The sequence below is a fragment of the Octopus bimaculoides genome, chromosome 19 (assembly GCF_046866305.1).
Source record: "Octopus bimaculoides isolate indiv1 chromosome 19, ASM4686630v1, whole genome shotgun sequence".
NCBI lineage: Eukaryota > Metazoa > Mollusca > Cephalopoda > Octopoda > Octopodidae > Octopus > Octopus bimaculoides.
The window spans coordinates 30159107-30183219 of NC_142946.1; positions in this window are offsets into that span (position 1 = coordinate 30159107).

Sequence of the window (24113 nt, forward strand, 5' to 3'; positions counted from 1 at the left end):
CACACATATATATAGACACGCACACACATATACGAATGACAAAATATACAGATCCACACAAGTAGTGACATGCATGCTAACACATATACATATGATATAGGATGAGAAGAGAAAATGTGTATAGTTGTGGAAATCAGCTGCACAGAGGATGTTAACATAAAGCTAAAGATCAGCGGAAAAGAAAATACCTACGCTGAACTATTGAGAAATCTACAGTTACTCTATCCACTTGGATAAGCGATGATCCAACATGGCCACAGTCAAATGATTGAAACAAATAAAAGAATAATAGAATAAAAGAATACATAATACATACATACATACATACATACATACATACATAAATGCATGCATGCATACATACATACATACATACATACATACATAATACATACATACATACAAAACAAAGCACCTGTAACAAAACACGTGTCACGAGAGAATATTACAGCCGAATAAAGAAAATTTGAACCTCAGAACTCTCTGCATTCAATAAAACAGTGGTCCACAATGTGTTTGCAGTGCCAGTACTCATACCAACATTTGGGCTGCTTTGATTGGACGCTTGATGAGATCCGAGTCATTGATGTCAAGACCCGAAAAATACTAACAAGCACATATAATTTCCACATAACAGTAACGTAGACCGCCTTTACCTAAAACAAAAAAACAAAGCTGAAGCGGCTTAACATCGCTTCAAAATGCCTTTGAATGTCATATCATATCTCTTCGGCAACATCTATCTTTTAACCACGAAGTGTAGAAGTGCAGCCCTTGACCAAGTTTGCATACATGAGGCTGATAACATCATAAGACTTCGAAGGCAGCTCCTTGAGCAACATTCCTTGTCTAATAACCTAGAATACATGCCCAAAGAAGTCGCACGACTCTACTGCAACGTATTATCAGATAAAAGGATGAGCATATATGAGCAGAAGACTATGCATGGATATGTTAGTAGAAAGCTCCGAAATGATCGTAACATAGTAGGGTTATAATAAAAAGGAGTACTGGTGGAATGTCCCAGTGAAAACCTCAATAACATGTAAGCACAACAGATTTGATATAATGATTTGGGATGGGTAAGAGAAATTGTGTACAGTAGTGGAAATTAGCTGCCCAGCAGATGTAAACATAAAGCTGAAGATCAGTGGAAAAAGAGAATACCTACGCTGAACTATTGAGAAATCTGCAGTTACTCTATTCAGATTACAAGTTCTGGTTTATATCTGTAATTGTTGGGGCCCTAGGATATGTAGCACACTGCCTAAATACCAATCTTGAGAAATTAGGCTTTTCAAAACCAGAAGGAAGAAGGCTAATTCGAAGACTACTGATCCAATCCATCACTGGAACTGTAAAACTTAGTGAAACTTTTCAGAAGTTTATCATTTAAATATCTATGAGCATGTCTAGATATGCAACTATATGCATGAGAATACATACCTAAAATAAAACATACAAATCTGCACTTATACATACATACATACATACATACATACATACATACATACATACATACATACATACATGTATTTTCCCTTTCTCTTTTAAATTTAGAATAAAATTTGACCAGCTCCCTATTTGGTAGCAAGGTTGTGAAGGAAAGCATCTTGTTTTTACTGTCATCCTTTAAGTCAAAGAAAGTCTTGCAGATTTTTATAGTCTCAGATATCGCAATCATTTGTATCATATGAATTAAGGATTTGCATTCTCTCTCCAAGAACCTAAGTTCAGGCCTACTGTGCTCCAGACGGGTTGGGATGTATCCTGTTGCTCCGATAATAATGGATATGAAGTTGAAAGTGTATCTTGGATACTGGATTTGCAAACTCCTTATCAATGGTCCTCTTTCTCTTGTATTTTCCTAACCACATTTGTTAGGCGGAGGATGCAGCAAAGAAAAGCTTTGCAGTTACAAAAATAATGGGACATACTCTTGCTGTTAGGCAGGGACTGGGCGTAACGAAAATAGAATGGTGGTCAAAGGCCAAGGGAAAGATGAGGAGAAATCTGATTTTACAGGAGGTGCAAAAAAAGAAGAGGATGCCAACAGGACCTGTGGACTACGTGGGAAGATGCACTCCAGAAGTGTTCAGCTTAAACGACTTGTGACATATTGAGCTTCTTAGAATAAGTTTTATCCTCAGCTCTCCTGCCTTCGAATACGAATCTATTGAAGTGGACAAATCAGATAATCCTGAGTGCACTCTCTTCCAGAGTAGACAGACAATAGAACATATTCTCAGCACCTGCAGAGTTGCCCTAGCTGAACGAAGATACACGTGAAGGTATAATCAAGTGCTTAAGGAGATCGTACACGTGATAAGTATGGCAAGAGTAAAACCAGAATCTCCAACAACATTCTACACGGCAGTATATCATGGCCAGGAACAGCTATGCCATACAGGCCACGAGAATGGAGTCTTCTGGGTGGTGTGGATGACTGAAGTGCTCAGTAGACCTCCCAAGATTAACAAAACAACCAGAAATTATCAGGAAGAATGGTTTGAGGACGGATATCGTACTTCATTCTAGTTCATCAAGCAACTGATTTTGATTGAATTCACCGTGTCATTTGAAAGTAGAATAGAAGAAACATACATATTCAAAACTGAAAACTACACCAGTCTGGTCAGCAACCTGAGGGGAAACAACTTCCGAGTCAAGGTTCCCGTCATAGAGGTTGGAACCAGCGGTTTTGTTGGAAAACCTGCTTACGATCTAATGAAACAACTCTCAGTTTCTTTGGAGATAGCGGGGAGATGTTCCAGCCGGATCTGGTCGAGGGGTAACAAAACAACCTCCACAATGTTTGAAGGCAATATATTTGTATTTTAGAGTCATTGTGGTAGCGTTGATGTTTCATGGCTACCATGACATGTCATTTCTTATTTAAATATAAGTTTGAAAGCTGAGTCAACCGAGTTGAGCACCGCCCTCACCCTCCGTAGAGGAGTTAAGGACTGAAACACTAACCGGGGGTGGGGGAAGGGGTGAGCCAGTTCCTTCTTCAAGGGAAGAATTTAAATAATTAAAACCATAAAAGACATATATACATACATATCCATATGCATACATGTATACATATCCATATACATACATAAATATATATATATATGATTACACACACACACACACACACACATGCACACACGCGCGCACACGCACACGCACGCACACACACACACACACACACACACACACACACACATACACATGGACTGTTGGCAATTTTTCCTCCTTTTTCTTTTGAACTTTCCTGTGTCTCCTGTTTCCAAAGAAGAGCTTTCCTCGAAACTTAAAACAACCGTTCTTTCTCTTGCATGTACCACGTTCTCGTGTTGTTTTTTCTTGTCTTTTTTCTACGTTATATATATATATATACATATGTGTGTGTGTGTGTGTGCGTGTGTGTGTGTGTGTGTGTGTGAGAGAGAGAGAGAGATAGAGAGAGAGAGAGAGTGAGAGAGAGAGAGAGAGAGAGAGAGAGAGAGAGAGAGAGAGAGAAAGAGAATGAACGAATATTGCGACCCCTATTCTGAATATCAATAATATAAAAGAAGAAATGCCTTATTTCGTTCAAGTGATCTTATTGCTGCTTTTATGATTTTAAACATTCTAGAGGGAGATTTTTCGTTACTAATTGCGTGAATGATCTAATTAATCGAAGCTTTTCAACCAGCAATATTGCATCTGTAAGAGTCTCCCATATTAGTATTTAGTGGGTTGAACCCTGCTCTGAGGAGATATATTGTTGATGTAATCATATCTTGCTAGCCCTGATTAATTCACAGATTAAAGTATCGAGTACAAGAAAAGTAATACAATATTTGAAAGAATGAAACATTAAGTAATTTACTATCTTTAAGAATTAAATGACATGAACTTGACTATTTGGTAAAAAAAAAAACTGAGTAAAATCTATTAAGAACTTTATGATAAAATTTGAGTAATACTTTATTCCACGACCAGAATGAAAAATAAGAAAATCAGACATTTTTGTAACTATTAAAGTTTATAGAAATACTTGGATTTTCTTTAGCAAACATTTTCGGTTGTCAAATATATCAGCATTTTTAGACGTGCTTATATATATATATATATATATATATATATATATATATATATATATATATATATATATATATACATATATATATAGATTCAAGGTGAATGTGGTACTTAAGTTTAGGCACCAGAATTAAGTATGGTATTATCCATACAATTCCAAATAAGGTGATTAAAATCAAAAATAAGCAAGAAAGATATCCAAAGTTAATGCAGTACGATCGTTTCATGCGACTCCATTTATTTAAGCAATGTGAACATTACATTAAATGTAAAATGCAGAGCAATCCTCAGCTGCACAAAGAGATAGAAATTTACTATATCTTTGTGCAGCTGAGGATTGCTCTGCATTTTACATTTATTGTAATGTTCACATTGCTTAAATAAATGGAGTCGCATGAAACGATCGTACTGCATTAACTTTGGATATCCTTCTTGCTTATTTTTGATATATGTATATATATATATATTCAAATGTATCGCCTATATTATCACACCTCTTATTCAATAGAATTTCTCTGTTGTTACTGAGAGTATTCGATTACTTAGTTGACTTACTTTTTTACCTCTATATGTTAGCCATATTTTTCTCGCTTTTCTCCACCAGACATCATCTTTCCAAGATATATTCTACCTCTGTCTCCAATCTTTATATCTAGGACGAGAGGTGGAAGAGTTGATCAGACAAACAAGGTTTATCTAGTGAAAAATAAATCATTTCTTATTAATATAATTCCTTTTTATTGCTTGATTATTAATACCTCTGAGTGTAAATTATGAAGTTGTGAGAATCGAACAAGTGATTAAAACAGCAAAAGGAGTGGAATGGAATGAAATAATATCATCTCTATAATGATTATTGAAATCAATTTTTCATTAATTTGCACCTTAACGTCTCCGCTTTCTCACTCCGCTCGAGCTTTTCACTCGATATCTTCACTCCAATACTATATATTGATTCATGTATCGTTTTATAACTGCCTTCTGCTACCCTCATTCCTTCCTTCCTTCCTTCCTTCCTTCCTTCCTTCCTTCCTTCCTTCCTTCCTTCCTTCCTTCCTCTCTCTCTCTCTCTCTCTCTCTCTCTCTCTCTCTCTCTCACACACACACGCACGATACTGGACAACAATAATAACCTGGATCTGTTTTTTTTTTCATTCGCAAAATATACATTTTTTAAGACAGTAAAAGATCTGAAAATCGACTATAATAATGTAGTCTTCCAGTCTCATTGCTTTGAAGGCATGATGTTGTGGAGAAAAAGGACGGGCAACATTTTTTTATGTAGTGTTTTTGGTACCGAAACACTTTCAAACTTCGTATACTTGTATATTTTGTGGTATAGAACAGATAAAAAAATTTGTATTCGAAGTTATTTCACGTTAAAAATTGTCTTATTTCGATAATTTCAACTAATCACTGACGTCTATTCAGTTGAATACAGTTTGTGCTGTGACGGTGTATATGGTATTAATCCCCGTTAGTTCTGACATTTCCGATTAACTCGACTGTTCGTAAACAAAGGGGAAAAAGCCATCAAAATACTTGAATTATTAATGCACCTCCACCAAGTGCTTCATTTCCTAGAAATAGCAGCCAAATCTTCTTCAAATCAAACTCTAGTTTAGGGTTAGGGTTCGGGTTTTAGAATTAGGGTTAGGGTTGAGGTTAGGGTTAGGGTTAGGGTTAGGGTTAGGGTTATGAGTGAGGTTATGGCAAAAATATACACACACAGATACGCACAGCGTAATTTATTATATAAACAATATATGCGTATAAATTACGATTAAACCGGATGAAATATGTCACAGGGAATAACACACTTAACACCGGCTGTTTACAAAAGAGCACTGACTGTATTCAGTGATTGGTTGAAATTACAGAAATATGACAACTTTAACATGAAATAACTTGCGATGTACAATTTTTTGTTAAGAAGGCTAAGAGAAAAAGTTGTTTTGTATGACACATTTTACCAGTGTCTCAAGTTTGAAAGTGTTTCGTTAAGAAAACAAGTGTTGGCCGTCAAATCACAAAGATCCGAGAAAAAAATTGGAGAAAAAAGTTACAGAGGTTTAAAGATCGAAAAAATTGCATATTTTTAGCCAATAGCGAGACAGAAATTTTTTGCGTTTAGCGTGTCAACTTTAAGACTGTACACTGTGAAATTTAGAGTTTAGCATCTGACCTGTTCATTGTAGGTTTCTAAATAAACAGAAATACCTAATAAAATCAACATGTATCATCTTACTGTTTCTTTTGTCTCTTCATTGATTGTATGCTTTTATTACTTTTTTTTAAATTTGTAATATTAATTTATTTTTCGGCGTGTGTTTACTTTATGCGTATTTCAGTATAATGATTACCTGTCATGTACTTGTGTTCATCATTAATATATAAGTGCATGTGTGTTTGTGTGTGTGTGTGTATGTGTGTGTGTGTGTATGTATGTGTGTGTGTGTGTGCATGTGTATGTGAAGAGTCAAGTTTTCATGCTTGGATTTGTAAACTACGATAAGAATAACACTGGCCAACAAAGAATTTGCCCGAAGAAGAAGAATACCTATATCTTATATTTCGTTTTTGGATTTGGTTTGCAAGATTTTTTATGTGATTTCGTGTGTTGAAGCATATTCTGTTATGTCTGGGGAGAGTCATTTTCTTATTGTGCCTTAAAATTTATCGGTGTGTGTGTGTGTGGGAATTGTTTTGGATCAAAAAAGGAAAAAGTGGAGAGGAGAGATCACTCTTGGGTTTTGTTTGATTTTCACACGCGCGATAAAGAAAACTATAATTTAACAACTTTAAAATGTTTTCTACCATGAACAATATATATTGTTTATATATACACACATGTACTTTGCACGTTGGGTTTTGTGGAAGTTTTCTCCCATAAAAGCTTCGTTGTGACAATTAAAGTTAAAGAATTTAAAAGAAGCGTGAAAGAATCGCGATGGAGTGTTTGTTCTTCCTCATTTAAGAAATGCATGATTGTCACACAATTCCACCTCAGCCATGTCTTCATACCAACACACACACACACACACACACACACACACACACACACACACACACACACACACACACACACAACTGTACTTTATGTAAGTCTGTGTTCGATATACCCGGCGCGGATAACCAGCCAAATCGAGAGCAACCTTGGTATTCAATATATGTAACAACACAGTTATAAGTGCTACCAGGGTACCACAAAACTTACCAAATGTAGAAATATATTAATGTACCCCGAAATTATATAAAACAACAAACATGCACATACCCACCTATACTTCGTGTAAGTTTATGGTCGATTTCACCGGCGTGAATAACCAGTCAAATCGTGGGTCACCCTGGTAATTAATATATATAACAATAGGCGGTTTACGTTTGCCACAGTGATATGTACCATCAGGGTGCCACGAAGCTTATTGAATATGAGAAGGCTGTTTTTCCTGAGATGTATATTAGGCAACACGCAGACGTTTGTACTTCGTGCAAGTTTGTGCTCGATATAAACAAGTGTAGACAGCCAACCAAGTCGGGGGCCATCTTAGTATTTAAAATATTAACACCTAGAAAAAAGCATAGAAAAATACTAACACACAGAGAGAAGCACAAAAAAATACTAACACACAGAAGCACAGAAAAATTAAAACAAACACGCGGGTGAAAAGAATCTCGTGGTGTGAAGAATTAAGTGTGAAAAATCAACATAGACAACAGCGGCACAGACATCAGTGAACCACAACGCAGCGTGTGGATGTCATGGTAACAAGCTGCTAATGCCACGCTGTCTGTTGATTGGCAAAAATTACCCAAATTTCCTAACTTTAATGCCAAATAACATAAGATTCTTTATTTTACGAGACAAAGTAATTGGTTGATCGTAATCAAAATTCAGAGTTGCATCGATATACCAAAATTGAAAGCAATCTGAGCAAAATTAAGGGTGGGCGGGGGACTCATTTTGCGAATGAGAAAGACTAGATCCACCTTTTTTACGATTAATGTGGCCTGCTTTTTTTTTGTTATTTCATGAGAATAAAAACCTGACAATAACTTAAAGACAATTTCACTAAATGTTATTGGAAAACTTGAAATTCAAACACTAACATACAGTATATCTACTCGTAGATTCTAAAACTGTAAACTGTGAGAGAAGGGAGAGATATATAAAAGAAAGCTGTTTAAGCCTCTATAAGTTTCAAAATTACGATGGAAATTCCCAGATTTGTATGATTTAATTAGTAGAGATCTCTGGCGTTCTTCGAAACAGACATGATAAGAGTGTTTCGCTCAAGAATATGGAAAATTCGACCAACAAAATAAGGCTGCAAACTGAACCTTCTCTTACTATGTTTAAACAGGAGCCGAAACTCATTTCTACCAATTCCACTATAACGGTGCGAACTTATTTAAAAATCTGTACGGATTTCTTTATGTATATATATATATATATATATATATATATATATATATATATATATAGAGAGAGAGAGAGAGAGAGAGAGAGAGAGAGAGAGCAATAAGAAAATGGAGGGGATCAAGAGGTAGTATTCATCAACTTTTAGACATTATATTATGTCTATTTATTATTTTTTTTAAAGACAAATATAACAATATACATACATGTATAACATATTATGCTTTACATATATAATATAAAAAAAATATAAAATACCAGTAATTATTAAAATATATAACGTAGAGCATAGAAAGTAGGATAATGTCTTAGAGCTGTTTCGGCCAGGAGGCCATAGTACCCTATTCTACTTTTATCACGCCAGTGAACTGAAGTATTTGGTAGATAAGATTAAGGTACTGGGTGTGTCTCTGGGCTTCGTCAGAGAGTTTAGAAAGTCCATGAGGTTAAGTTATAAATATAAATACATACATATATACATATTTTTACATATACATACATATACATAAATATACATAAACACATACATATATCTAAATGTATATGCATATGTATATGTATATGCATACAAAGGAATCAATTATTATTATTATTAGGTGTATTATATTATTCTTATTAGATAAAGTATAAACAGAGGGAGGAAAAAGTTATTAAAAGAGAAATAATAGTGCAATTTTTAAAAAATCAATGTATCTTAAGAATATTGTAGTTATGTAGGAATGAAAAGGTAAATACATAAGGAATACACACACACACACACACACACACACACACACACACACACACACACACACACACACACACATACATATATATTTACGTACAAACATACCCATAGGTACATACGTATTACATGTGTTGAGAAGGTAGTATTATTGCAGCAGTTCGTATTATTCTTTTTATATAATTATAATAATTATACACAAGCATATATATATTCATATAAACATGTGATATGTTTTCTATTGAGGGCTTTAGACAAAAGTCCACAATAAGTGGGTTAGAGCTTATACCAATAGCTGTGATATTAGTTGGTACTAACTGTCATAAATTTCCAGCCCAGAGACACACCCAGTACCTTAATCTTATCTACCAAGTACTTCAGTTCACTGGAGGGATAAAAGTAGAATAGGGTACTATGGCCTCTTGGCTGAAACAGCTGTAAGATATTATCCTACTTTCTATGCTCTACGTTATATATTTTAATAATTTCTAGTATTTTATATTTTATATATTATATATGTCAATCATAATATGTTATACATGTATGTATATTGTTATAATTGTCTTTTTAAAAGATAAATAGACATAATATAATGTCTAAAAGTTGATGAATACCACATCTTGAACCCCTCCATTTTCTTATTGCTGTATAAATTAAGGGTAAAATAACTTTTTACCCTCACCCACTTACTACACTCGGTAATGTAATTGCCATGCAATGAAAAAACACTTGTGTATTAATAATTGGGTATTCTACTTGCAGTATATTGGATAGATATTATCTCTTAGTTGGTTGGATTCACAACCTCTAATTCTCTTGGAATTATATATATATATAATTGAAGAAATTGGAGTCAACAAGGAGTACGGTTGGACAGTTATTTTTTAATCAGTACAATTGTTTCCAGATAACGTGGTTCTTCAAAAATAAATAGATATTTGATTATGCAATTGTTTGTTTGCATAACGAAAACCAGTTGTGTTTCCTCATGTGTTATCCAAGAGTTGTCGCCGTTAGTTTAAAATCTTTGACTTCAAGGCCAACCCATCCGTCCGTCTTGGTTTGAGTTTAGTAGCAGTTGGTAGATTCAAGTTGTTTGCTGCCAGAGTGCGTTTGGTGGAGTGCTATGAGTAGTAGCGGATGGCTATTTTGGTACCGGCTGATCACTGACCTGTTCTTCATGGTTGGCTGCACATGCGAATCTTATTAGCTGAATTTCAGTATTCAGTGTTCGGATACATACACACATACTCATATACATACATCCACACACAGACTCATACATACCCTCTTACACACAAACAAACCTATGTATATATGCCTGTATACACGCACATACGTTCACATATGCATACATACATACACACATACATTCACGTATACAAGCGTATATACATACATATACATATATATACATATTTATACATATATAATACACCGATTAACATATACACTTATGCACTTATATATACACCCTCTTGCAAATGTAGGAATATTTACATACCCATAGATAAGTGAGTAAACCTACCCACTTTGACTTGCACGTACATATAGCGAAGCACGTGGGTATATATACACTCGTACCCACCTATATATCTCTCCCTACCTCGAACATTGCATGCGGACTCTCACACTATCATTCCCCTATATATATATATATATATATATATATATATATATATATATATATATATATATATATATATTAATTAATTACTGTTGAAGGCCTGTCTATAGGGTTACCCTGGGTTTTTCGCCATAAAGGGTATCTTTATGGCGTATCATCAGACCCTAAGACTTGTTGGCCTATGGCCTCTTTAAAATATGGTGGGGGAACCTTTAAAGAGGCTATAGGCCAACAAGTCTTAGGGTCTGATTATACGCCATAAAGATACTCTTTATAGCGAGAAATCCAGAGTAACCCTATATACAGGCCTTCACCATAATAAATAATATAGACTCCGTTTTTATGCTTTTCTAAAAAAAAAAAACGATGTATACACACACACACACACACACACACACACACACACACACACACACACACACACACACACACACACACACACACACACACACACACACATATATATATATATATATATATATATATAGCAGTTGTATACTGTCAACTTAACGTGACAGTCCCAATAAGGGAATCATACTGCTGCTATTTAGCCCTAGGAAGCTGGACCGCTTCCTGTCGGCCTTGACACATTTCCTGTTTCCTTATATTTATGAGGGGGAGACAAGCACCTCCACCCAGCCTAGCCTGCATTCAGGGACATGTTTCTGAGTCTTTGCTCGTCATCAACCTGAAGTAGCACGACCAGCTGGCTGAAGATGCCTCACAGACATCTCAATCTCTCACAGACATATATATTTCTAGTGAAAAAACATTCAGTGATTACAAAAATTAGAAATGATTTAATTATAAATCTCACAGAGTGACTTAAGCAGTAGTGTTACGATAAAGCATTTCTAATTTTTGTAATCAGTGAATGTGCTTTCACTAGAAATATATATGTTTTGAGAGATTGACATGCATCTAAAACCAGCTGGTCGTGCTACTTCAGGTTGAAACATGTCCCTGAATGCAGGCAAGGCTGGGTGGAGGTGTTTGTCTCCCTCTCATAAACATAAGAAACAGGAAATGTGTCAAAGCCAACAGGAAGCGGTCCAGCTTCCTAGGGCTAAATAGCAGCAGTATGATTCCCTTATTGGGACTGTCACGTTAAGTTGACAGTATACAACTGCCTTATCGTAACACTGCTGCTTAAGTCTCTCTGTGAGATTTATAATTAGATCATTTCTAATATATATATATATATATATATATATATATATATATATATATATATATATATATATATATATATATATATATATATATATATATATATATATGCATATATATATATATATATATATATATATAAATGAAGTTAAACGCAGGTGTTATTCAAATTCTTTTACTTCCGACACATGTTTCGAAGATATCGCTGGTATTATTCCACAAGAATAAAATGGTGTAAAACAATCTAACCATACACATATATATATATATATACATATATATCCGCACACACGCACACACACGTGTATATACCCATACACGCACAAAAAAGTTCATATACACGTCTATATACGCACATGCACAAGAAAAATGCAGAGTGAACGGTAAAATACGGAAAAAATGTGTAAACATATATATAAAGCAATATAAATATAAATTAAAATATATATATATATATATATATATATATATATATATATATATGCGCAGGAGTGGCTGTGTGGTAAGTAGCTTGCTTACCAACCACATGGTTCTGGGTTCAGTCCCACTGCGTGGCACCTTGGGCAAGTGTCTTCTACTATAGCTTCGGGCCGACCAAAGCCTTGTGAGTGGATTTGGTAGATGGAAACTGAAAGATGCCTGTCGTATATATGTATATACATATATATGTATATGTGTGTATATGTTTGTGTGTCTGTGTTTGTCCCCCCAACTTCGCTTGACAACCGATGCTGGTGTGTTTACGTCCCCGTAACTTAGCGGTTCGGCAAAAGAGACAGATAGAATAAGTACTAGGCTTACAAAGAATAAGTCCTGGGATCGATTTGCTCGACTAAAGGCGGTGCTCCAGCATGGCCGCAGTCAAATGACTGAAACAAGTAAAAGAGTAAAGAGTATATAAAATATAGAGAGATAAAATGCCTGTACATGGACACAATATAAAAATCAGGTTTTATCTGTGATATTGGGGGAACCAAAAGCGTAACAATATATGGCAAATTTAGATTCTTGCTATATAATACCACTCTATTGTGAGTTTATGGTGGTTTTGAAGCCTTGGCTCTGATTTTTGCTGGTGGTATTATATACCCCACTGAATCTAAATTTGCCTTATATTGTGCATGTAACGGTGTGAACTTACTGGCCACCTTATTATTACCTTATTAATACCATCAATAACGGTAATAATACATCTTTATTTAAAATTTATTCTTGCTCACGATAGTTTTCTTTTAAACGGCGTAGGACGTTTACAGTAAGGAACACACACGAGCTACTGTAGTGAATATTTTAGTTATAGATGTTAAAATGTTATTTTCAACTGAAGACCCCTGAGTACTTTGGTCATACAGAGGGTGAAATCAATTGGTATTGAAATATTCATAACTTACTGATGTATTTAACGCAAAGGTAAGCCTATTTCTAATATGTTCATTGCATTGCTCGTGTGTATCTTATCATATACTCTACTGAATCTCTCTCTCTCTCTCTCTCTCTCTCTCTCTCTCTCTCTCTCTCTCTCTCCATCCATCCATCCATCTATCTATCTATCTATCTATCTATCTATCTATCTATCTATCTATCTATCTATCTATCTTGTTGAATTTTATAGAAAAACAAAAGTCGAAGACAGGTGTATGAACAACAAGTAGATGTATTATTTTGACGCTCGGGAAAGTGAAAAAGTCTTTTACGTTTCGAACCAAGAAAGGAATAAGAGAAAATAAACAGAGAGAATTTTAAAAAATGTGGATTTAGCTGTCAAGCATGGCAGCTGATTAGAAAAAAGTTTGAAAGAAGTGGTTGAAAGAAGGAGAGATAATAAAGTATTGGTGATCCCAAAACGAAGGTGCGCATGCATGTGTGTGCATGTGAGAATGTGTAAGTGTGTATTTGTGGATAGGGGCTAGTGACTTTGATGTGTGTGGATGTGTGCGTGTGTAAGTGTGTGCGTCTGTAACATGTGGCTGCTCATATAGTAGTATGTATGGTGACGCTATTGAAGATTGTGTGTGGGTGTGCGGATGATGGTGTGTTTTGTAGGTGCTGGGAAGTGGTCAGTGCTAGTGTGTGTGCGTGTGTAAATGTGTGCGTCAGTAACTTGTGGCTGCTCATATAGTGGTATGGATGGTGACGCTGTTGAAGATTTGTGTCGGTGTGTGGATGATGGTGTGTGGGTGTGCAGATGATAGTGTGTAGTGTGGGGGTAGGTTTGGACGTGGGGTGTAGGGATATTTGGTGGAGTGGGGTGGGTTGGTATCAATGAAGAGAGGTGTGAAAAGAGGAAATAGGTGTCAGATAAAGAGAGGAAAGGAGAGAAGTTGAGCCCATATGATGCAAAGGAGCGAAGAGAGAAGATTAATTCCTGATCACTGCGAAGGCGGGGGTCCGGATGGCCCCTGTGCAAAGACAGTCCGAACACAGACAGCTGTTGTACTGAATGACCGGTAAAGCAGAAATGGCGCGAGACGGGGGTGTCATTGCCGAGTCTGATGTCTCGGAGGTGCTCTACGAACTGGTCAGCCAAGCGGCGTCCCGTTTGACCGATGTACAGAGAAGGGCAGAAAGAGCAGGAGATGCAGTAAATGACGTTGCTAGAAGTGCAGGTAAAGGAGCCAGTGATATGATGGGATGTTGGAGAGGCAGGAGCAGGGGAAAGAGCCAGGCTGAGAGGTGGTGTTAGGGAAGAAATTGTGAACCAAGGGGTCACTCTCTCTCTCCTTATTTACCCTTATATATTTATTTATTTATCTTCTTGGTTATTTTTGTACACTATATTCTTAGACACTATATTTTTATACACCTTATTTTATCCTTAACGCCAATCCTTAATATCCTCCCTCGCTCTCTCTACTTCTCTTTCTATTTATATATCTTTCTTTTTACCCTTTAATAGCTACCTCCGCTACCATTGAACGTTGATATGAACGTTGATATTGAACGTTGATATGTTCGCGTCTATTTCTGGATATATACACTATCAAGACTTTAACCTACATGGATTTACACAGGATTGCACCTAAGGACTCACGGACTTACTTCTACAAGATCGGAAATTTGAACTGTGAACATTTATGCTTCTTTTTTTCTTTCCTTTCTTCATCTCCTTATTCCTTCTCTCCTGTCTTCTATGTCATTATTTCATTAAACTATACCCTTCTCATTTTCCCTACTTGTCTCCGATGACGGAAAATTCCATACACTGGGATATTCCAGAAACAGCTGTAAGACTTTGAATTTTTTCCCGAATAATAATAATGTATATGACTTGAAATGTTTGTCTTGCCTTAACGTTTGTTGTCCTCTTTAACAATTATATATCTGCTATATCGGAAACCGACAATAGCTCCATAACTACCATCTCGGAGTTTGAAAGAAGTGATCTTGGAGCCCTAGTAATCCGTTACAGCATTTACCTAGGGTATCCAATCGTTTTGATTACTAGTGAACTAAACCCCCATAATTTGTGTATAAGGGGTTGGACAAAATAATGGAAACATCTAGCATCATAGCATCATAATTTTGAAATATCTATAAAACCATCAAAAGCTTGTTTATTTTTATGTTTTTATTTATTTATTATTAGTGTTCCTTTAATAAGTTTTGCTAAAATTGCTGTTTCTTTTCGGATATCATTAGAAAAAGGTAATTAAAATTCATTAAAATGACAGATCTATCGGACTTTCAAAGAGGTTGTATTGTTGGTGCTCGTATGGCAGGCGATAGCGTAACAAAAACAGCCGTAATGTTTGGTGTATCAAGAAGTACTGTCTCAAAAGTAATGAAAGTAATGAGAAAGAGGGAAAAACCTCCTCGTCGAAACAAAACTCCAGAAGAAAACCTAAATTTTCAGATAGGGGCCGTCGGACTCTTACGCGAATTGTTAGAAAGGATCGCAAAAGTACAGCTCCAAAAATGACTGCAGAACTTAATGACCACCTCGAGAACCCAGTTTTCACAAAAACTATTCGCCGGGAGCTGCACAAAGCCGGATTTCACGAGAGGGCTGCAATCAGAAAACCACTACTTTCAAAAACAAACGTTGCAAAGCATTTAGAATGGAATAAAAAACTTACAGAATTGGTCCTTAGAACAATCCTTTATCTTTTTTCCGACAACCGGCCGAGTATATGTGGGGACACAGCCAAAAGAAGCATTTGACCCAAACTGCCTTCTTTCAACTGTTAAACATGGAGCAGGATCTGTGATGTTCTGGGGAGCTATGTCTTGGAAATCCGCCGGCCCAATGGTTTCCGAGGGAACAGCAATATTTCAGGGTGATAATGCACCAATTCACACAGCTAGAGTTGTTACTGAATGGCACGAGGAACATTCTAGTGAAGTTAAACACTCCCCACCACAGTCCCCAGATCTCAATATCATTGAACATTTATGGTGCATTTTAGAAAAACAAGTAAGGAGTCGATATCCTCCACCATCATCACTACAGGAACTGGAGACTGTTTTAGCTCAAGAATGAACAAAAATTCCTGTGAAAACAATTTAAACTTTGTACAAGTTCATACCTCATAGAATTCAAGTTGTAATTATAGCAGGGAATTTCTCAGGATTGATGGGTTTGTAGAAGTCCAATAAAGACAAATTACTATATTTCGATTTTATTAAGTTATCCGACTGCAAGTCAATTAATTCTAATTATAAGGAACCCGAAGCCTCTTCAGGACACATATCAAAAGGTGTTTTAAAAACACGTAGTTCGATTTTACCTTGTATTTCTTCAAGTCTACTTTCAAATTTCTTCAAAAAGACTTTCACTTTCAAACTCGTCAGAATATTCCTTTGTTGATTCGAGATTTTGTCCGCTCAATTTCGGAAAACGTGTGAAGCACTTTCTTTTCAATTGTGACAAATAAATGAAGCATCGATTCAAAGCTTTTGATATGGTTATTAGCTGATTGGAGCCTTGTAGTTTCAAGTTCAAATTATTTAAACGACTAGTTATATCTACTAAAAATGCTAAATCACTTTGAAACTTTTTATCTTCCAGTTCTACCATAAGAACAACTTTAATATCCATAAAAATTCTCACTTCTTCCTTCAGTTCATAAAATCGTTTGAGCATTTGGGCTTAACCACTTAACTTCACAATGGTACAATAAATCCCCATATTCAGCTTCAAGATATTTCAAAACTTCTTTAAATTCCCTATTATTCAACTCATTGCTTTTTATCAAATTAACGGCCTTAGTTACAACTTTCATTATATTCCTCATCTTGAGAGATTTTGCACATAAACTTTCCGTATGAATAAAGCGGTGACACAGAATTAAAGTTTTCGGATCCAAAAGACGCTTCTTAAATTCATTCTTAATCAGAGCTACGAACCCCTTTTCACGCTATCTGTTGCAAGACCACTCTTTTTTTCATATGGTAACTCAAAATCTTTCAAGGCTGAGTTGACCATTTGGTATAAAATCTTCACCTTTAGTTAGTCCATGCATTGATTTCAAGGCAAGAAATTCTTTCCAAATGTTGAATTTTGCAGTTATTGCATGTATAAATAATGCCATTTTGAGCAGTGTTAAACAGACCAGTTGTCTCATCAATAGCTAATAAATACAATACGAATTCTGCTAAATCAGATTTAGAGAATTTTGAATGTCATCAGCAATATCGTTAATACGATTAGAAACAGTTCTTGATAAGCTAATATTTCCAAACAAATTAAGTTTTTCTGGCCGTATATTCTCAACAGCAATAAGGATACATTCTTTCACAAATTCACCATCGCTATGTAGTTTGAGGTTTTTAGCAATATTTTCGTATACCGCATAACTAGCTCGAGTAACTGATTAACTTTCAAGAAAGTTTGTCTTTTGGTCAGATTTTCTATCAGGGAGGCTGTCTTGTCAAAACATTCAGGTTCTTTCAAATTTCCATAGGTCTTATGCTTACTCACAAAATGTCTCTCTATATTATATTTTTTATGAACGGCTATTTGTTCGTTGCAAATAAGACAAATGCACTTGTTATCTATTTCAATAAAAAAATAAAGCTTACTCCATTTTTCGTCAAACAAATCACGTTCACCAGCACTTTTTAGATAGGATTTTTATAACCGCTTGCTATATTGATAAGGGTATTGAAAAATGGATTTAACAAAATTAACAAAGTTGTAAACCGGTTAAATTTATATTATCACTTTCGGAATTTTTGTTATTACCGCTCTCTGGGGAAAACAAAATCCAGCTGGCTCGTAGTCGTAATGTAAGCATTTAGTGTTTTAAAAATAGTAGAAAATAAAAAACCTGCAAAAAATTAAGATGTTTGATTCTGCTGCAAGGTTTAACTTGATTTTTCCCTCCCCCTTGTCCACACAGGGGTTGACAAGCGAGTGGATAGGAAAGGGCGATAACTGATAAGCCGATGGCAGATGATAGTAACTCCTGTTAACCTTCTTGACACCGACTGATAGCAAAGATGCGACACCCCTTTCGAAAAACGTTTTTTTTCACTGCTTTTTCAGGAAAAAAAGTTGGTAATATTTTTTTATAATCCTGTTCATAAAGCACCAAATTAGTAGTTTCTGTTTCGATGAAGCTTTGCCAATTTGTTTTTAATTTTTTATAGATTTTAAAATATTTTTTGCTTATCGATTGATAGAAAGAGAGTGAGTGTCGATTTCGGAAATTCTTTTCGTAAAACCGTGAAGAATGAAATAGGGAGGAAAATTTAAATACTTGGGGTTCTTGGATATGAATGATTTTTACACTGTATCTTCTACAACTCTTCAGCTTTCGTTTCATATAAAAATCATTTCGATACATACAATATGTAATACTTCGACCGTGCGAACCAAAGGAGATGGCGACGTAGAAGGGAAAAGGCTCCTTTTTACCATGTCGCACGGTTGAACACAAAATAAAGATATATATATATATATATATATATATAGAAGGCTCGTCGTGAGAGATACGAGCAATAGTGCCAGTAAAAGAACAGATTAGGACAGACAACCGATATGATTTATAATTAGAGTAAGTTTATTAACATAGTGAAACTGTTTGTGTCTGTGTGCGCGTGCATGCGACATATAATTAACACAGTAGATAAGTCAGGCCTTCGTGTACAAGAGAAGGTATACAACAATGTGTAGTAACGGACAGTCGTATAAGCAATAGTATGTGTACAATATATGAGAGTACAAGTGTGCGTGTGAATGAGAGGAAACACAGAACATAGAAAGAGTGTCTGTAACATAGACTACGAGTCTCAAACACTGAGATAGAGAAATACTAGTTCGTATTAGAGTTACACAAGGAGATAGAATGTTCATACGCAGGAAGTTGTGGCCAAGTAGCAGAGCTGTGGTATCACACTATGTGTGTTGAGCGTCGAATGCTGTGACCGTTTACCTGATACGGAATATTCCCGCTGGTTAGGTCTGACTGTTGCTCGTGAGTGGAAACAATCCCCTCAAGCAGGGTCGAGATAAAACCGAGTGTTGATATTGGTGTGTCCCTGGTGGTGGGGTTGTTGGCGCACGACATTGTGGTAGTCAGTACATAGGTGGTGAAGACGTAGCTGTAGCTGTGTTCTGTATGTGTGGTCAACGACCAGACCTGTGAGAGATCTGAAATCGAAGACGATTGCCGTCGTTGGATCGAGCTTATTTATAGGCGAAAAAGGGCTCACCGGAAACCCAGAAAAACTCCTTCTCATGTGACTTTATCAGAAGCCACGACTGGACGTAATCCACCCCTTAGCAAGCAGAACATGGGGACAATTGCCGCGCAAATAAGAACCAATCAGGATGATGGACAGAAGGGTCCAAGGCAACCGAAGGCTAGATGTTAGCAGCTTCGTTATCATTTATGATTGAATGCCCGAGAGAGAGGTTTCACTACAAATATATTTTTAGATTTCTCAGCTAAAGTGTAGTTGGTTCTCAAGGGGGTGGTACAAACCGATAGAATAAGTACTAGGCTTCCAAAGAATAAGTCCTGGAGCCGATTTGCTCGACTAAAGGCGGTGCTCCCACATGGCCGTAATCAAATGACTGAAACAAGTAAAAGAGTATACGGGTGCAATAAAATGGCCTCGCAGACGCAATTGCGACCGCGGTCGAGGGTTTCTCTACCTCTGGACTAAAACATTACCGCATCCTAAAGCTGACCCCAAGTAATGTTTATCTGATAGCACAAATAGTGCTGCAAGCTACCATTGCCAGTTAAGAGATAGAAGGAGAAAAGAATGGCAGATGAGCTTGTTAATTATGAGGGAAATTCCTCTGATTTTCAAGTAAATGTGTTTAAACCTAAAAATGGATTTCATTGTCCAGTTACTGGCATCAAACTTTGTACAACACTAACAGTTGTCCATCAAAATTTAAAACTGCTGCAGAGAAGGGTCTTGAAGTTGAAGCATTGGAAGGTATTATCAAATTGTTAACACAAATCAACAAAGGTCAAGAAAAATTGGAATTATTTCCTTTTGCTTCAAACTTTGATGTTGCTTAATGATGTTGAGAATAGGCTTCTAATTGCAACAACTGTAAAATTTTCAGCACTTGCCCAGTGTGTACTAAAAATTCTGGCATCCAACAAACTTCATGACAAAGCATAAGATAACATTTATGAATTTTATAATGTCATCTGCACACTATCAGTTCCCAAGTCCAATGTGAGAGGACATTTTCAAAGCTAAAGATCATAAAGACAACTTTGCAGTCTGAGGAGAACTTGAAACTATACATGTTGTAATCCATTGAAAAGGAATTTTTAGATGAATTGGATGCAGAAACAACTATAGAGATTTGCACAATCATCTAGTGAACTCAAATGATTACTCTTAATAAACTGGACTGCATGTAATACAATTTTGTGCTTTTGAAGTGTCTGTTAATGTGTAGAGTTTGCAGTACAAGTAAACTATTTAAAAATATCCACTAATTATTTCAAAAGCAAAAAAACTGGTACATGTATAATACATTGTTATTTTGGAAGCATAATGTTCTTTTGAAAATTTTATAATGGCCTTATAAAAAGAGTAATGTCAAGAGCAAGGAAAAAATAATGGAAGGAAATAAAATATCAAAAGTAGAAGAAATCAATACCATGTAAATTTATCCTCATTTTTAGAAGGGCTAGAGCAATCGAAGTGGTGGTGATAAAATTCTTGGCATATATACGTTTAATAAAAAAACAATATGATGTGTACAAGTTGTTTGAAAGAAATTTCCTCCACAAAGAGCAAACAAATAATCTATATGTATGAAGATGTAATATTGACTGCAATGCTATGATTTCCATTAGAAGATTTAACTATCTCTTTGACAGTAAAAAGTCTTCATTAAAGATATTAAAACTGATTTAAAGATTTATTGGACTTTATTTTTAGTTTGGTTAAAAATCTTCAAAATAACAGTATACTTAAAAAATAACAGTATATCATACATTCACCCAAAAATTTATTTAAAAAATTCAATTATAACATTCTGTATTTGCATTTGGTATTAGTGTATACTGCCAGTAATATGTACAGTAGATGTACACTGTAGTTAGTGAAAAATATACATTTTTCACAAAAATGTTAATAGCACTTTTTAAGTATATTTTGAAAACTTTATTTATTCGTTATAAAAATTAAATGATAGCGTTGTAGTTGCGGGTGGGTCCACTTTGTTTCCTAGCAACCAATATTTTTAGATTCAGTCTGCCACTGCATATATATACATACATGCATACATACATATATGTTATATATGTATATATATATATGATGGCTGTCCACTCGTGACCGAGGAAGACCATTGCCGACCTTCAGGAACATTGGGCGCTCTATGACTAACTTATATTTTGCATTTTCGGCTCCGTTGGTGGCTAATGAGCCCTGCTCTTGACAAGCATACATGACTGCAAGCATTGCAGACCAAGCTTTCCCCGTTCACTATACGAGCCGTGCGCTTTCGCGCAGCTCTCTTAAGTTCTTCATGCTGGATACGTGCTCTCTCAAGAGTGTCGATCCCCTCCTTAACCTGCTTCCTCTAATCATGTGAGACATGGACTCTGTACAAACGTCAGGTAAGGGTCCTTGAACACTTTCATCAGAGATGTCTCAGACACATTTTCAATGTTGGCTGAACCTCAAAAATTCCAGACACACAGGTCCTGAGGACAGGTGATATCTTGAGCATTGAGGTAATGGTGCACAAGCAACGGTTACGTTGGACTGGACACCTTATTAGAATGAAGGATAGCAGGATTCCTAAGCAGATGCTCTACGGAGAATTTGTGAATGGAAGGAGACTCCGGCATATATATATATATATATATATATATATATATATATATATATATACATGGATGCATACATATATATATATATATATATATATATATATATATATATATATATATATATATATATATATATATATATATATATATATATATATATATATATATATATATGTATATATATATATATATATATATATATGCATGTGTGTGTGTGTGTAAGCTGTCTAAGAGCCTATAGCTCAGGAAAAAATGCACTCGTATATCTGTCAGTAGAGTGGGTATATTAATCGAAGTGTACAGTATTCTTTTCTACTCTAGCCACAAGAAATTTTGGGGGAGGGGGCCATTCGATTAGATCGACCCCAGTACGCAACTGGTACTTAATTCATCGACCCCAAAAGAGTGAAAGGAAAAGTCGATCTCGACGAAATTTGAATTCAGAACGTAAAGACAGACGAAATACCGCTAAGCATTTTGCCCGGCGTGCTAACGTTTCTGCCAGCCTGCCACCTTCGAAGTGTACATATTATATATCCATTACAGCCGATCTTACCAATCTGTTTCGCACTAGGAGTTCACCGGCGCCATATTTCATTTCATAACGTCTACCTCTGATGAGCGCAGGCTTACAGAATTGAACTGTTACCCAACACTCCATTGAACCCCTAGTGCGAAACTGATTGGTAAGAACAGGTGTAATGGATATATTATACTGTACTCTTTGATTAATATATATATATATATATATATATATATATATATATATATATATATATATAAAATGCTCTGGCACCTCCAAGAGGTTTTAAAGCGCACGAAACCACAAAGGTTCCTCGGAAATCAGCTGATGAGAAAAATCCGCTGCGAATGTTCCTTGTATCGTGTTTTTCTCTATTTTTTTCCCGTTCGTTATGTTTTCGCCCAGTTTTCATCTAAATTTTCACTTCGTTGTGTTCTTTCTGTTTGGAATATCCATTGTACACGCACGCCCTGACCAACTCCTTTCTCCCCTCCCCATTTTTTCACACATGCATACGTCAAGGTCACCAGCATTCTCTCTCTCTCTCACACACACACACACACACACACACACACACACACACACACACACACACACACACACACACACACACACACACACACACACACACACACACACACAGCTCCTCGTACTTGGGTCACCGTTTCTTTCTTCCCCCTTTTGTTATCTCACCTTTTTCTTAGCTCTCCTGCGTGAACTTTCTGTCCGCAGAAACCATGATAGATCGCTGACCAAACACCATTCAATTTATTTTCTCCGTGTTTTTCTCCTTGTTTTCTCTGTATTTTTTCTGTTGAAGAGCGTAGCTCGAAACGTTAAAGACTTTCTGTATTCCCGAGCGTCAAACTAATACATCCTTTTGTTGTTTACACCACCTGTCCTCGTCTGTTGTTGTTTTTTTCGTACATTATCCCATATATATATATATATATATATATTTGATGCGACTCTACTCTATATCGTTCTCTTCCCCTATCGTTTTCTTTCTCATCCTTTCTCTAATTCCTTTTCTCCCCTTCACCGTTTTCTATCTGTGTCTCTGTCTCCCTCTTTCTCCTTTACTCTCTCTCTCTCTCGTTGCTCACACGTGACCATCGTCCAACTTTTCCTAACGTGATCATCTTTCTTTTCCTTCGTAAAGACTGCCTGCATCCTATCTATCTCTCTCTTCTATCTTTTCTCTTGTCAAAGAAAATATTTCTCCAGCGTTTGCTATTTTACCTTCGTCTGGTCTAACGATCCTCCATGTTTGTTTTCGTTTGATTTCCTTGTATACCTCCACTGTCCTGTTTTTG